The sequence below is a fragment of the Electrona antarctica genome, assembly GCF_951216825.1.
Source record: "Electrona antarctica genome assembly, chromosome: 15".
In the NCBI taxonomy this organism is placed as follows: domain Eukaryota; kingdom Metazoa; phylum Chordata; class Actinopteri; order Myctophiformes; family Myctophidae; genus Electrona; species Electrona antarctica.
Window position 1 is genome coordinate 24,350,590 of NC_136796.1, and position 11,388 is coordinate 24,361,977.

General features: G+C 42.6%; 1 protein-coding gene across 3 annotated transcripts in view; it reads left to right on the forward strand.

Moving 5' to 3' along the window:
* Nucleotides 1-11,388, forward strand: part of pvrl2l (PVR cell adhesion molecule related 2 like) — a 367,143-nt gene that overhangs the window by 173,444 nt on the left and 182,311 nt on the right. The gene's annotated exons all lie outside the window — the stretch shown is intronic.

Below are 11,388 nucleotides of genomic sequence, written 5' to 3' on the forward strand. Positions count from 1 at the left end.
TGCTTAGTTTAGTAGGAATAATTTAAGGTGACCTTACCTTTTGAGGAAACACATGCCACGATAGAGCTTCGTAGGGGACATACAACAAGATAGAACCGACAGACTCGTTTAGTTTGTTGACTTTACAGCATCCCATGACATCTAGCCTCATCTGCAGGACTTGCAAAGCCATTATTAACCTTTGTCCTGTTTGCTGGAAATAGTAGAATATCTCTGAATATAAATGAACATTCATATAGCACATTTCCACAAAACAGTTCAAAGTGCTTTTCACAAAACATTAAGAGCATTAAGACAATGTGAAAAAGAAACGCCTCATAGGACATTTATATACACTAAGGAAGGTAAAAAAACCGAGATAAGAATTCAAGAATAATGTTGTAGTGCAGCGTAAGAAATGAATCGATAGCCTCAATTAGGCGGCAGCAGAAAACAGAAAAGTCTTCAGCTTTGATATAGCAGAACTGAGAGCTGGAGCAGAACTGCAGTTATCTTAGAGTTTGTTCCAACGCTGCTTCTGCACGTTTAGTTTAGACTCTGGGGACCGAAAGCAGACCTGTCCCAGATGGCCTGAGATGTCTGAGTGGTTCATGATATACGTTTGCCTCCATCAATCAAAGTGTGAAACATATCAGACTGAGTGACAGTGTGACTGAATTTTTGTCGTCCTAGTCTATCTAGTCTTCTTTGCCTTGTCCTACATGTTTGTCTTTCTGCGGACCGTGCCCCAAGCCAGTGTAAAAACTGGATGGGGGCGCACTACAAATCCTGAATAAACCTATACTAGATGTTTTTCCTCTTCACCAACAGAGAGTTTGAAAATTGTCAGTGTTATTTTCCACACTCGTTATCAGAGTCAGACAGTGATCAAAGGCGTTCACGGATAAAGCGCTCTATCTTAATTCTTAAACACGGTGCAAGGCGCAGAGCAAGTGTCATTGCTAGGTGCTACTTAAAGAGTGCATTATTCAGATATGTGCCTTCATAGGATTTCACAACACACCCACATTGATCTGAATTCACGGAGCGTCACTTTCAACACATCACTCACCTTCAATATGGAAGATAAAATTCCTGAGAGACTCATCATTAGAATATGATGAATAGCTAATAAGAATAAGATAACATTTGAAAGTTAGAGAGAGAGAGAGAGAGAGAGAGAGAGAATCTCTTGTTGTTTATAAGTAAGTAAATTATTACTATAACAGATTTGTTCAAAGACCCCTCAGGTCTTTTAAGTATTCCTTGAACCCATGCCCTCCTAGTTTTATTCATCTGTAGGCAATCTTTGCAACGGAAAACAGCAGTGCCATTTCAACAATATTATCGATTTTGGGGCCGACATAGCCACTGTTTGCAGAATCTTCATTCGTCAGTATGGATGCTCACATCATTATTATAGTTATCTTTCTTGATGTGGAACTGTGGATGGCACTGAACATTTCCATGTGTCTTGGCTGTCTTGGTTTATTATGAATTGAAGTGCAGTAGACAGAGCAGAGCTGTACGTAATGCTTTAATAGGTGGTTATAATAAAGAGAATGCACATGCAATTATTACAGATGTGCCGTTTGAGAACTTCACACGTCCTGCCATTGGCAATTCAGTAGATTGTCTGTGCCTTGTCAGAAACAGAACATCGTCAGTGAGAAAGGGGGGCATTTACCAAGGTGTTATAATGTCAATTGTTTGCAGATTTCCTGAATAGATAAGAGTTCCTCTGCTGGCAGAGGTGGACAGTAACGGAGTAAATGTACTTAAGTACAGATTATGTACATTTCCAAGACAAATTATTTTACTTTTGCTCGAGTACATTTCTAGGTACATTTCTGAGTACTTTTAGGTGTACTCCAATGTCTGGCTATAAAACATGATGTCATGTGGCAGCTAAGTCTATGGACTTTTAATTTTTGTCTTATTCAAGGGAACCCCCCCCCAAAAAAACAGGCCCCCCGAAAATCAGCATGCCCCTTGTGACGTCATTTGAAAGCCACACTGGGCGCCCCTCACTTCACACAAGTGTGATTTTTGTTTCTTCCCCACTTCTGCTCTCACACTAGCCGTGTCTGTGGCTTCCCCCTCCACTCACCAGTGGCAGCAGGGTTTAACTCTCTCGCTCGGTGTTCAAACTGTTGTTGTCAAGAGCAGGGCAATCGGCGAGCAGGGCAATCGGCGCAATTTTGTATTGTATCAAAAAAGGAAAGTATATACTAAGATGTATAACGTAGTATAACGTGAGTGCATGCAGTGCAGGTGGTTTCAGAGTTACTCTGAAACAAGAGTTACAAGGTCCTATAAAATAATTGTGAAAAATGTGTAATAAATTATAATTAATAATTCACTGACTCAGATCAGCCAACGCAGGGAAGCTTTCTCCCTTCTGGCTCCAAAACTGTGGAATGCACTCCCCGTTGCAGTCAGAACTGCAGCATCACTCCCAATCTTCCGCCGTAGTCTGAAAACCCACCTTTTCAGACTCCATCATGGCCCATAGCACTTACCCTACCCCCTTAGATAGCATTTCGGTAGACTTAGATAGCATTTGATACAGACTTATAGCATGTTATGTAGGCAGCACTATAATTGCATTGTATTTAGTCATAGCACGTCATAGTACATAATGTATAGCATAGTATAGTATATCAGTGATGTAAATAGGTTTTCAATGTAATGAGTCCCGGGATGCAGGGGTGGTCTTTTAGATGAGTCCCAGGGACATTTGATGAGTCCCACTTCAGCGACGTTTAAGAGTAATATTTTGCCATTTTTACAAATTGCAGCATTTAACTCCCATTTCATCTTATATGGTTATAATGTGGTTATATTCATGTAGAAAACGAAGAAGAAATTATTATTATAACTAAAGCTAGCAAAATAAATTAGATTTTTTTTAAAAAAGCTCTACATTCATACTACATACATATTTCATATGATTTTGGCTATATGAAATCTATAATAATTCTGCCAGTTTTAACTGTAAATAATGTTTTTATGACACATTACACAATACATACAAAATAAAAATGAATGCTACAAAACTAACCTGGAGATTAAGTAGAAGCAGCCATGGAGGAGGTAGGCTGTGCACAGCAGCACACATGTTAGATTTAGAAAATAGGGTTGCTAATATGTTTTGTTGCCCTGCAGTTGGCTTTGGCACTTCTTTTTTGGGGGGGTGGGGGGGGCATGTTAATGTGTGGTGGCACCGGTCCACAACGCACAACATACAACAGTATCGGCGTTTGTTACAGTACACAAAATGTGTGTTTCCCATTCAATCGGGTCTACTCTGTTTGTCATGCTCAAAAATGTTCGCCTGTCTTTCTGTCGGAGGCAGCGCCGTGTAGATGAGAGAGTTGCGACAACCCCGTTCACTGTTTATTCACGGAGCTTCATGAGTCACTGAACGGTATGTTGTCGTCACTCTCTTTCTCTAAACGGCTCTGGTCTCCAGGCTGCGCTCCGCTCAGCGCTCGTCTCTGAGCAAGATGGCGGCGCCCGTCAGACTGTTGTTGTTAACTAGTGGTTCTACAACGAGTCCTACGTGGATTTTATAGTTTATAACGTAGGATGAGGTCGCATGCGGCCATGCAAAATGATCGTGTCCGTAGATTATTTGTTTTACCGCATTTATTTTCTCCGCGATTTCTTTTCCACGTGGATTATTATTACTGTACCCTGAGTACAGTAGTGCATCCCGTGGACGCAGAGGTTTTTTTGAAGTGCGGCCCAAAACTATAAAGTGCGTTTTGGGACGCAAAACACACCCTATTTACATCACTGGTATATATGTATAGTTTATATGTATAGTTTCATTATATAGATATTCCACTGTTACGTTCTTAGTTTACGCATGTTTCATGATAAATGCTCTTTTTTATGTGATGTATTTCCATGCTTTTTTGTTCTTGCTTAATGTAAATCGCTCTGGATTAAGAGCGTCTGCTAAATGCCTAAATTGTAAATTGTAAATTGTTGATACTTTTACTTGTAGTGGAGTAAATCTGAACAGGTCGTATTTGTACTTTTCAGTAGCAAAGCAGTGGCACATCTGTAACTGATAAGGTATAACTGATATCTTTTAAACAGAAACGAGACGCATTACAGAACAGAAATCATGATTCTGAACGGTACACGCAAATATGCACAGCTGAGGGTATGCGATCCAGGACTGTATTCTTCTTATTTCTTTTCTCTTTTTAATTTTTTTCTGTGAGTGGAGAGTTTGTTTTCCCAATTTCCTAACATCATGGTATTGCTTTTGGCATTGTGCAGCAACGATGCCATGCAGCCAGAAGATGAGGACACACTTTCCGTTACCTCCTCCCATGTTTGCTTCACCGCAGCTTTGGTGGATTCCTGTTCCTGGTCATGCTTTCACTTTCACCTTGCACACACATGCACAAGGTGCACGTGCACACACATGCACATGGTGCACGTGCACCCCGGCTCCTAAAGGGAATGGCAGATTACACTCTTATTGGTTTAATCCAGCCAGCCAATAACACTCAAATTAATTGAGAGATTACATATAACCCCTTTGTGCCTTGCACTTAACTTTGCGCTCAGATTATGTTCCGTCTAACTAGCTAAATTGGACAAGCCCCCAGTGGACTTGCGCCATGTACTTTAGACCTTGCCCCACCTTGTGCCATAGATTGTGTTAATACGGCCCATAGTTTCTCTCCACTTCCTGACTTCCTTTTACTACTTAACCTCTTAAACCTGTTGTGAGCTTGTAGAATGGCAATTTTAGCTGAACATTCACCTATCTTCGCCAAATTGTTCACCTATTCTGTCATGCCCAGAAAAGGGAAACTGTCATTCTTGCGATTAAAGACTGACTGTGAAAAAGGAGAAAGCAGAGGCAAAGGAGGAGAGGAATATCTTGATATGAGCTCATGAATTGTCAAATAAGTCTGACCTTCAATATTAAATAACCACATAGCAGGTGTTCAAAAGTTAAGAATAACCTGTGTTTTATAACCTGTTAGAACTTTAACTTTTCATATTATGTTTTTTTTAAATGAAGTCAAGAGAGCTTATATTCTCATCGGAAGGTCTTTGATCTCTCTTTCTTTATCTTTGGTAGTAGTTTTATTGATGAAAAGGTGGTCAGGGTCAGTCGAATAGTTTCCGTACTGTGATGATGTTCCTTCTGCAGAGGAGGTTCTCAAGGACAATGAACTAGTTCAAATTGAATTATTGCAGCAGGCAAAGGTTCAAGCTGTCTGCCTTTATTTATGTATAGCTAGCTACACAATTATGGCTGACATATGGCATGATAAGGCTGATTATTTTTGCTCAGTATTGTTTTGTAAGTAGGATGATTGTGATGATAATGAGGTGTTTGGTGGGAACAGGTGTTTTAATCATTTTGTGTTACTGACATTATCGGTGTCATGTCTTTGGCTAAATGCTTCTGTGGCCTCTGTGGTTTTTCTGTCGCGGCTGTCGCCCCGTGAGGCTGATGGATGGGGAGATGGGCTTGATGGAGAGGAGGAGACCAGGGCAAGGTGCAAAAAACTGACCAAATAACATATTTTAATTAACTTCCAAGATTACATAACTGTGAAACAAAATCTAAAGTTTTGATTGTTTTTGAATAATTGTTGCCGACTTTCCGCCCAGTGTTTACCTAATTAAAACTGGGTTATGCTACTATGATAAAAGAAAATAATAAACTCATTTTCACCGTTGACAGTATCTGAGGACCAAACTATTTTAGATTATAGACGTGAACGCTATCTTAGTGTGTGAGTGCATATTAAAATATATCTAATGCTAATGTAATGACAATTTTCACCAAGCGCATTTTCCAATTCTCATCTTGTTATAATAATAATACAACCAGTAAAACGCCTAAGGGCGAGAATCCGCCTGGGTGGCAGACTGCTGGGCGAGCGCTGGTGCTTTGTAATGGGGGGTCAGATCAACATATCCGCCTGGGTGACAGCAGACTGCTGGGCGAGCGCTGGCGCTTTGGCATGGGGGGTCAGATCAACATATGGAATGAATTCTGTACTGGCCATATATGGAGCCTGTCTTGAGTGTAAAGGGTTTGATGAGGTCAGATCAACATATGGAATGTCAGAACAGGTCAGCTCCATATATGGAGATCTAGGGGTGGAAGTGGGGGCAGTGTCTTGAGTGTACAGGGTTTGATGAGGGCCCAGGTAGGGCTGGGCCTTAATTTTCGAGCCTGTTGAGAACTCTACTTTTCGCCGGCTGCCGAGCGTGGCTGCACTAATAACTTTGGGGCAGGCCTGTCTAGAGTTTAAATGGACAGGTATCAGTCAAAAGGGAGACATCGATGAGGAAGGATGAATGGGGAAGGATCAACATATGGAATGTCAGAACAGGTCAGCTCCATATATGGAGATCTAAGGGGTTTGAGGTCTGCAACCGGCTTAAACTCTATGAGAACGGCCGGCCCCCCACCCTATTGAAGTTCCTCTGCATGTCTGCAACCGGCTTAAACTCTATGAGAACGCCCACCCTATTGAAGTTGTTCTGTATGTCTGCAACCGGCTTAAACTCTATGAGAACGCCCCCCCCGCCCTATTGAGTTGCTCTGTATGTCTGGGGCGGCCCCCCACCCCTCCCACCCTCGCTGTGTGTTGTGTTTGTTGTGGTGGAAAACAGAGAGAGGAGAGCAATAATGCCTGGGTTTCTACTAGTAGTGTCAATCTGCTATTTTCAGCAACAGCTTCCCCCACAATACGGACACTGGGCTTTAAGTGGTTAAAGTTTATTAAAAATAATCTTTAAACAGGCCAATGTGGAGAGGAAGTTCAGTAGGGGGAAAGACATGCAACACAGGTCTCAAGCTGGAATCGAGGATGTTGATGTTGCGGTGGACCCACTATCCATTCCGCTACTGGTGCAACAACCTCACTAGAGAGTGTTTGCAGGTGTTTGTATTGTGATCACCTAATTTGGTATCACCGCTCCGCTGCTTTTGGTCTGGGGATTTAATTCCCACAGTCCCCCACTATAAATGTATGTGCTCCCATTACACTGAGCCACTGTGGAATCACTGTGCAGTGAGCACAAAGCTAAACTTAGGAATAACAAATGATGAACAACAATTACGAAGAATTCATTATGGAGTCCCAGTTGTCGTGGTTATTACAGTCCAAGGAAATGGAAAGTGTTTTTTAAATTGCTTTCATGTCTTTCCCTCTTGGGCCCGTAATACTTCTTTTTATCCTCCTTTAATTTCAAACTCAAATTAAACCTTCACAGGACAAAAGAAAAGGAAAAACAATAGCAAAAGAAAACCCAAGAACACACAGGAGATGCAGAACTTGGCCGTCTCATAAAGGAAAAACATGGTCTTTTTTGGCTGGCTAGCAGATGGTTGTTAAGCCATTGATGCCTGGTGCAACCTATACGTTGTTCTACCCTTGATGCCGGCGCTCTCTCTGTGTCTCATCAGCTATTGTTATAATTTAGCTATTGAAAAATAGCAGATCTACAAGCTCATAGCGCGCCACCGAGTGGCGCGCTATGAACTTGTAGGTCTGCTATTTTTGAAAAAACATAACTATTTAAAAAAATAATGAATCAAAATTTGAAGGTTTTCAGAAACCTTAGGTCAGGCCCTAGAAGGCGTTCCCAGATTCAGCCTCAGGTATCAATGGGTTAAGCAGAGCCCGCTAAACTACTTTTGCTGGCACAGAACAAAGTTTCACTGGGATATACCTCATGAACATCTGTGGCTCCTGCTGCATTACCAAGCTATGCCAAGCCAAGCTTACTGGGATAGACACATTCTAGCCAGGTGTATATAAAAGGTGCACGCTTTTGGAAAGAGTAGGCCTACAATAATACAATAATAAAGCACATGGGCAGAGAAACCTATTTTTTTACCCTACTGGATATAGAATCCCATGGAGCCAATCACATTACTTTTTATTGGATCCAGAACCGCTGCAGAGCCAATCATATTACTTTTTTATTGGATACAGAACCAGCAGAATCCCAAACCTATCACAACTCAAGTGTGAATGCATAATCGTGACAGCCAATGATATTGCGCCTTATTGGATCCCACACTATAGTGTCGGCCAATCTCATTATCGTTTATTGGACTGTGACTAAAGATTCACTCACTTGGCAGTGAATTATATCATAACCTCAACAACACAACATTACTGGTAACCAATTGTGTTGCGCCTTACTTGATACGGCCAGCAGTACAGGAATGTGATACCGTTGTCCGCTTGTAATGATCCGTCCTCGCCACTCAGAATGTTTAATTTGGGTCTAATGGCAAGGCAGCAGTGGTATACTACAGGGTAGAGCATCAGGTTACTGGTCTGAACCACAGGATCAACTGGGAGAATATACCCTGGGAAAGGAAAAACCAATAACACTGTCCCCTACACGTGCCCTTGAGCAAGGCAGATGACCTCCCAACGGTTTCAGCGGAGCTGCAATTAGACTGCGGTTAAAAAGCAGCCTGGTGTGATCATGTGTAGGCGGTATGACTGCAGGGCTTCAAGTGTAGGTGTTGAGAAAATATGGACGGAATAATTAACGTTGTTAAATTGTGGAAATAGTCATTATACGTAATCCTTTGCTGGATTTGGTTCTATATTATCAAGGCTCTAACACACATTGGATACTCAATGTGTTTTTGGTTTGAAAAATTATAAACACACATCATTAAAATAAATACCGCCCCATGCCTCCTCTCCAGGATTCTTGGCACGCTTGTTTACCATACCAGTGGTTTGGCATGGCATGTTTAAACCCATTTACAATGACTCATGGTTTACTTGACATTACTGCTGTCCATTTTAATGTGGTTTGTTTGATTTCTATGCATGCAATTTTTTCATCAAAGCTATTTCACTGATGCATTATAATGCAATTTGAAAGTTTACAATATTTCGCTTAAGGCAGCTGTGAATAGAAAATCGCGTGTTAGTGCATATCAATGCCAATTATAGTAAAGCTTAATATCAACAACACAAGTTGAAGCTCTACCTAACTGCACTCTTGTTACTGCACACGTGCCAATAATTCCGGAAGGACCCTGTGCACAGTAAACCCTAAGGGTAACTTAAAACGCAAATAACTAACTATGCCCTGCTGTGCAACCATCTGTCTCTGTGAATTGAACCACATTTTTTCTATTCTTCCTATTATTGTCTTGGCAGTAACGGATGTGACAAGGTTAAAAGAAAGAATTGCTTCTTTCAGCACGGCGCCCATGGGGGAGTGGATAAAACAAAATGGGAGTAATGCTAGGGCAGAAAAGATCTCAAAGACTTTTGTGACCCTTGCTTCTATTTTTCATTGTTTTTTTCATGATATTTGTAAGTGGACAGAACGTCTGAGCTAAGCCTGAGCAGGGATTAGGGCAGCCAGGGTGTTTACTCTCAGCACTGTAAAATCAATATACATGCACACTATAGAGAGTGGAGACGAATGGGGCTTTGATTGGATTGATAAAAACAAATAACCTATCTTACAGACAGACAGACAGACACGTCTGTCGCTCTCCGAACTCAACGGACAAACAAGCAGCACATGGATGACTTTCGCTCCTGTGTTTTGATGCACGTAGTGGCACATCTGTCTGACTCCTGCTCATATCCTTCTCACCTTTTTTCACCCCAATGCATATATAAATCTTTCTCTCTCTACATCCATCCATCCATCCATCCATCCCGACAGCGTCACACTGGAGTCAACACAGCGACTTTGGGTGCCAGGCAATTTTAGAGCACTTTGTGCTTCGGTATGATTGCAAACGTTTATCCTTTTCCAGCAGGAAACCTGCCCACAGTGACAAAACTTCTAGTAGTTGGTGTACTGACTGGTGATTGGTGTAATGTGCTTAACTGACCAGCCAACTATTCTGACCTGAACCCCACAGAGAATCTGTTGTATTGTCAAGAGGAAGGTGTGAGACACCAGACTCAACAATACAAATGAGCTATCAAAGCAAACCTGGGCTTCATAATACCTCAGCAGTGCCACAGGTTGATCACCCCCATGCCACACGCGTGAATCTATTCTACGTCCGAGCATGGACATGGTAGCGCCACCGCCTGCCTCTGATTGGCCTACCGACACTGCCCGTCTTACCAGACCTCCGAGGTGGATAGCTAAGGTGGAGCTGGTGGATAGTCTGATGACACTGACGCGAGGTTACTCCGTGGTCGGAAATAATATAACTTTAAGTTGTCAGGGGTGGACTGGTCACAGGACGTACCAGGCATATGCCTGGTGGGCCGGTCTGGGCCTAATGTTAAATTAGTTGTCTGTTGGTTGTGTATCATTTATGTTGTACCGTAAATGTGGTGGTGTTAAGGGCTTGTATTTCAAGTATTTGTATGGGCCTCGACCCGAAAAGTCAGTAGCTGTGCGCTGGTTGTGGTGGTCCAGCCCTTTACTCACTCTGGAAGCTAGCCAGCCATCACTGGGAGCTCCCCTGTGACTTCAAATGACTTTGAACTAACTCACTTTTGGCATCTCTGGCCTGATGACAGTAAAGTGAGATTCATGATGTTAGCCTATATGATTATTTGAAGAAATGTATATTACTAGAATTTCGCCGCCCTTCTGGCGGCTCATCCTAGAGTTACATTGCAGCTCAATATGGGAAGGAAATTGCGGGATTTGACAGACTCCACTGCATGTTTCAGCTGTGTGTCACATGTAACGGATGGCTACACATCGTAGACACACGCACACGCTGCGTAAATAGTATGTGTACTGCGCGCACGCACGCACACACACTCACTCGCTGACTTCTGGCGATGCGAGACAAACCCCCCCCCCCCCCCCCCCGCGCGCGCGCGCGCACACACACACACACACACACACACACACACACACACACACACACACACACACACACACACACACACACACACACACACACACACACACACACACACACACACACACACATACACACACACACACACACACTTGTCAGTGAAAGTTCCCCTGCGTTGTGGTGGTGCAATTGTCGTGTTTGCATGAATTAAACTGTGTATGTAATCGCGCCGCTGTCCATCCAAGTTCGAATCAGTGTGTGTGTGTGTGGGACTGTGTGTGTGTGTGTGTTGTGCTTCTTGCGGAGGCAATGGGAAGACGGGGTACAATGTTGCCAGGTTCGCGAATTGTAAGCGAGTTGTAGTGTGTGTAAGTAGCGTGGTGAAAGGCTTTGTTTCTGGGCCTGTTTTCATAGACCTGGCAACAGTGGTCCGTGGCCCGTGTGTGTGTGTTGTGTTGTGTTGTGTTGTGTTGTGTTGTGTTGTGTTGTGTTCGTCTTGTTCTTGTTCTTGTAATGTGTGTGTGTGTAGTGTGTAACTTCCGGTTGGCCTTTCGGAAGTGCGCAATGTAACATGGAAACTCGTGGGT